Source organism: Arachis stenosperma, chromosome 10 (assembly GCF_014773155.1).
Source record: "Arachis stenosperma cultivar V10309 chromosome 10, arast.V10309.gnm1.PFL2, whole genome shotgun sequence".
Taxonomy (NCBI): Eukaryota; Viridiplantae; Streptophyta; class Magnoliopsida; order Fabales; family Fabaceae; genus Arachis; species Arachis stenosperma.
The window spans coordinates 22221233-22227029 of record NC_080386.1 but is presented as its reverse complement, the minus strand read 5'-3'; the positions used below and the strand labels follow the sequence as shown (position 1 = coordinate 22227029).

The window sequence follows — 5797 nt, the reverse complement described above, 5'->3', positions numbered from 1 at the left end:
AACAAGAAAGTAACAAACTTCAAATTTTTGAACCAATCACATTAATTATTAGTGAATTTTCGAAAATATTATATAAAGATAAGAAAAAGATTTTTAAAAAAATATTTTGAAAAAGATTTTTGAAATTTTCGAAAAATAAAAAAAATGAAAAAGATATGATTTTGAAAAAGATTTTGAAAAGATAAGATTTTTAAAATTTGAAATTTTGACTTGACTTGTAAGAAATAACTAATTTTAAAAAAAAAATTTTTTGACCAAGTCAACCCAAAATTTCGAAAATTTGGAGGGAAATAAGGAAAAGATATTTTTTTGATTTTTGAATTTTTAATTATGAGAGAGAAAAACAACAAAAATACTCAATGCATGAAATTTTTAGATCAAAACAATGAATGCATGCAAGAATGCTATGGATGTCAAGATGAACACCAAGAACACTTTGAAGATCATGATGAACATCAAGAACATAATTTTGAAAAATTTTTTATGCAAAGAAAACAGGCAAGACACCAAACTTAAAAATCTTTAATGCATGAAAAATATGAATGCAAAAATGCACATGAAAAACAAGAAAAGACACAAAACAAGAAATCATCAAGATCAAACAAGAAGACTTGTCAAGAACAACTTGAAGATCATGAAGAACATTATGAATGCATGGATTTTTCGAAAAAATGCAAGAAAAATTTTTAAATTGCAATTGACACCAAACTTAAAAATTGACTTAAGACTCAAACAAGAAACACAAAATATTTTTTTATTTTTATGATTTTCTGATTTTTTTGTATTTTTATTAATTTTTTTCGAAATTAAAGTTTGGAAAAATGAAAAATAAAAAGAAAAATTTTGAAAAAAGATTTTTGAAAAGAAAATTACCTAATCTGAGCAACAAGATGAACTGTCAGTTGTCCATACTCGAACAATCCCCAGCAACGTCGCCAAAAACTTGGTGGACGAAATTGTGATCCATATTCTTTTGTATTTGTATGAAATCATTATTATGGCACCAGTTGAATTCACAACTCCGTTCAACTAACCAGCAAGTGTACTAGGTCGTCCAAGTAATAAACCTTACGCGAGTAAGGGTCGATCCCACAGAGATTGTTGGTATGAAGCAAGCTATGGTCACCTTGTAAATCTCAGTTAGGCAGATTAAACAGTTTTGGGTTTCGAAAATTAATAATAAAAAGAAATAATAAAAGGGATAGAATACTTATGTAAATCAATAGTAGGAATTTCAGATAGGCGAATGGAGATATTGTATGGCTCGAGAACGCCTGCTTTCCTACTGCTTCAACTCAATCCTTCTTACTCCTTTCCATGGCAAGCTGTGTATAGGGGTTCACCGTTCGACGATGGCTACTTTGTATCCTCTCTGGAAAATGGTCCTCTGCGCTGTCACTCGCATGGCTAATCGTCTGGAGGCATCACACTCGCCGAAGGCTACATCCCATCCTCGCAGTGAAAACTACGCTCACGCGCTCTGCACAGCACAGCTAATCACTGGTTGGTTCCCGCTCCTGCTGGAATAGAATCCCTTGATTCTTTTGCGTCTGTCACTAACGCCCAGCACTTGCGAGTCTGAAGCACGTCACAGTCACTCATTACCGGAATCCTACTCGGAATACCACAGACAAGGTTAGACTTTCCGGATCCTCATGAATGCCGCCATCTATCTAGCTTATACCACGAAGATTCTGTTGGGGAATCTAAGAGATATGCGCCCGGCCTAAGGTAGAACGGAAGTGGTTGTCAATCACGCGCGTTCATAAGTGAGAATGATGATGAGTGTCACGGATCATCACATTCATCAAAGTTAAGTGCAACGTATATCTTGGAATAAGAACAAGTTGAATTGAATGGAAGAAAATAGAATTGCATTAATACTTGAGGTACAGCAGAGCTCCACACTCTTAATCTATGGTGTGCAGAAACTCCACCATTGAAAATACATAAGTAAAAGGTTCAGGCATGGCCAAATGGCCAGCCCCCCAAAGTGATCAAAAGACCGAATGGTCAAGAGATGTCAAATACATTAGTTAAATGTTCTATTTATAATAAACTAGCTCCTAGGGTTTACATGAGTAAGTAATTGATGCATAAATCCACTTCCGGGGCCCACTTGGTGTATGTTTGGGCTGAGCTTGATCTATCCACGAGCTAAGGCTTCTCTTGGAGTTGAACTCTGAGTTATGACGTGTTTTGGGCGTTCAACTCCGGATCATGACGTTTTTCTGGCGTTTAACTCCAGACAGCAGCGTGTACTTGGCGTTCAACGCCAAGTTACGTCGTCAATTTCCGAATAAATATGGACTATTATATATTGCTGGAAATCTCTGGATGTCTACTTTTCAACGCCGTTGAGAGCGCGCCATTTGGAGTTCTGTAGCTCCAGAAAATCCATTTTGAGTGTAGGGAGGTCAGATTCCAACAGCATCAGCAGTCCTTTTGTCAGCCTTTTTCAGAGTTTTGCTCAAATCCCTCAATTTCAGCCAGAAATTACCTGAAATCACAGAAAAACACACAAACTCATAGTAAAGCCCAGAAATGTGAATTTAACGTAAAAACTAATGAAAACATCCCTAAAAGTAGCTTGAACTTACTAAAAACTACCTAAAAACAATGCCAAAAAGCGTATAAATTATCCGCTCATCAGTCAACATTTTGGTTTGAGCCAATATGGCATTCAGAGCATCAATTTCAAGAACTCCCTTCCTCTGAGGCGTCCCAGTACTCACAGGATTCCTTTCAGAGGTGTACATGAACTGGTTATTTGCAACCATTTCAATGAGTTCCTGAGCTTCTGCAGGCGTTTTCTTCATGTGAATAGATCCACATGCAGAATGATCCAATGACATCTTAGACAATTCAGACAGACCATCATAGAATATATCCAGGATGGTCCATTCTGAGAGCATGTCAGAAGGACACTTTTTGGTCAGTTACTTGTATCTTTCCCAAGCTTCATAGAGGGATTCACCTTCTTTCTGCCTAAAGGTTTGAACATCTACTCTAAGCTTGCTCAGCTTTTGAGGAGGAAAGAATTTGGCTAAGAAAATCATGACCAGCTTATCCCAAGAGTTCAGGCTATCTCTAGGTTGAGAGTCCAACCATATTCTAGCTCTGTCTCTTACAGCAAAAGGGAAAAGCATAAGCTTGTAGACCTCGGGATCAACTCCATTGGTCTTAACAGTATCACAGATCTGCAAAAATTCATTTAAGAACTGTAAAGAATCTTCTGATGGAAGTCCATAAAACTTGCAATTCTGTTGCATCAGAGAAACTAATTGAGGCTTTAGCTCAAAATTATTTGCTCCAATGGTAGGGATTGAGATGCTTCTTCCATGGAAGTTGGAAGTTGGTGCAGTGTAGTCACCAAGCATCTTCCTTGCATTGTTGTTGGGTTCGGCCATGTCTCCTTCTTTTTTAAAAATTTCTGTAAAATTTTCTCTGAAGTGTTGTGCTTTAGTTTCTCTAAGTCCTTTCAGGTTCAGGGTCAGCTTCAACAATAATGTCCTTATCCTTACTCCTGCTCATATGAAAAAAAAGAGAACAAGAAATAATAAGGATCCTCTTTGTCACAATACAGAGATTCCTTTATGTGAGTAGAAGAGAAGAAGAATAAGAATGAGAAAAGAAAGAGAAAAATTCGAACTCAGAGAGAGGGAGAGGGTTCGAATTTTTTATGAGTGGAGGAGAAGTGTTAGTAAATAAATAAAATAAATAGAAGGAGAAGAGGGGGGAGAGAATTTGAAAATTAGTTAAAAGAAAGGAAAAATATTTTTGTTTTTATTTTAATTTAGAATTCGAAATTATTAAAAGAAATAAGATAAAATTTAAAACAATTAGTTAATTAAAAAGATTTTTGAAAAAGAGGGAGGTGATTTTTAAAAATTAGAGAGAGAAATAATTAGGTGGTTTTGAAAAAGATAAGAAATAGTAAACTTTTAAAATCAAACAAAAAATCAAGTAGTTAATTGAAAAAATTTGAAAACAAATTTTGAAAAGATAAGAAGTTAGAAAAAAGATTTTGAAATAAAATTTTGAAAAGATATGATTGAAAGAGATTTGTTTGAAAAAGATATGATTGAAAAGATATGATTGAACTTTATTTTGAAAAAGATTTGAAAGATAAATTAAAAAGATTTGATTTTTAAAATTAAAGTCGATGACTTGACTAAAAATAAACTAAAAGATATGATTCTAAAATTTAAAGATTGAATTTTTCTTGATAGGAAAGTCACAAACTTGAAATTTTTGAATAAAAACATTAAATGTTAGTATTAATTTCGAAAATATAAGATAAAATTAAGAAAAAGATTTTGAAAAATTAATTTTTAAAATTTTTGAAAAAATTAAGAAGAAAAATGAAAAAGATTTTATTTTTGAAAAAGATTTGAAAAGATAAATTTTTTTTTTGAAATTGAAATTTTGCTTGACTAAAAAAAAGATATGATTTTGAAAATCTTTGACTAATTTATTGCAAAATTTCAAAAATTATGAGTAAAATAAGGAAAAGATATTTTTTATTTTTGAATTTTAATGAGGAAAGAGAAAAACAACTAAATGACTCAAGACATAAAAATTTTAGATCAAAACAAAGAATGCATGCAAGAACACTTTGAATGCAAAGATAAACACCAAGAACACTTTGAAGATCATGATGACCATCAAGAACATATATTTTGAAAATTTTTTAAGAAAAGAAAGACATGCAAGATACCAAACTTATAAATTTTTAATGTTTAGACTCTAAGAATTCAAAAATGCATATGAAAAACAAGAAAAGACACAAAAGAAGAAAATTTAAAGATCAAACAAGGAGACTTACCAAGAACAACTTAAAGATCAATAAAGAACATAATGCATAGAATTTCGAAAAATGCAAGAAAAAAAGAATACATACAATTGACACCAAATTTAAAATTGACTCTAAACTCAAACAAGGAACACAAAATAATTTTTTTTTCGAAAATTATTTGGAAAAAGAAAATAAGAAACTCAAAATTTTTAATAAGAATTCTAGGAATCATGTAATGTTAGTCTAAAGCTTCAGTCTAAAAAAATTAGACATGGCTAGCCAAGCTTTAGCAGGACATTACATACAACAGCCAAATTGATGGGAATCAACTAGCTCCTGTGATGATAAAAGCATCATCTAAAACTCTAGAATTCATTTTTAAAAATTCTGAAGGAACAAAATAAAAAGAAAAAAACCTAATCTAAGCAACAAGATGAACCGTCAGTTGTCCAAACTCGAACAATCCCCGGTTGAGCGATGGAGGAGAGCAAAGCTACCTTGAGGTTGGTAGCTGATGAAAGCCTTTAGGTGGAAGTGCTCATAGCCTTAAGTTAAGGAAATATTACGGCAATGGCGCCAAAAACTTGGTACACGAAATCGTGATTCACACTTTTCACAACTCCGTGTAGCTGACCAGCAAGTGCACTGGGTCGTCCAAGTAATACCTTACGTGAGTAAGGGTCGATCCCGCGGAGATTATCAGCTTGAAGCAAGCTATGGTCATCTTGTAAATCTCAGTCAGGCGGATTCAAATGGTTATGAAGCTTTGATAATTAAAAGATAAATAAACATAAAATAAAGATAGAGATACTTATGTAATTCATTGGTGGGAATTTCAGATAAGCGTATGGAGATGCGTTATTCCTTTTGAATCTCTGCTTTCCTACTGTCTTCATTCAATCATTCATACTCCTTTCCATGGCAAGCTGTATGTTGGGGATCACCGTTGTCAATGGCTACCTCCTGTCCTCTCAGTGAAAATGGTCCTGTACGGTTTCT

The 5797-nt window shown here is 33.4% G+C and overlaps 1 non-coding gene across 1 annotated transcript; it reads left to right on the top strand.

Annotated features, from left to right (window-relative positions):
* The first annotated feature begins 2913 nt into the window (after nt 1–2913).
* Nucleotides 2914–3017, top strand: LOC130958863 (small nucleolar RNA R71). Its single transcript, XR_009077965.1, has one exon. It is a non-coding gene; the product is annotated as a small nucleolar RNA R71 (small nucleolar RNA).
* Nucleotides 3018–5797: the final 2780 nt, after the last annotated feature.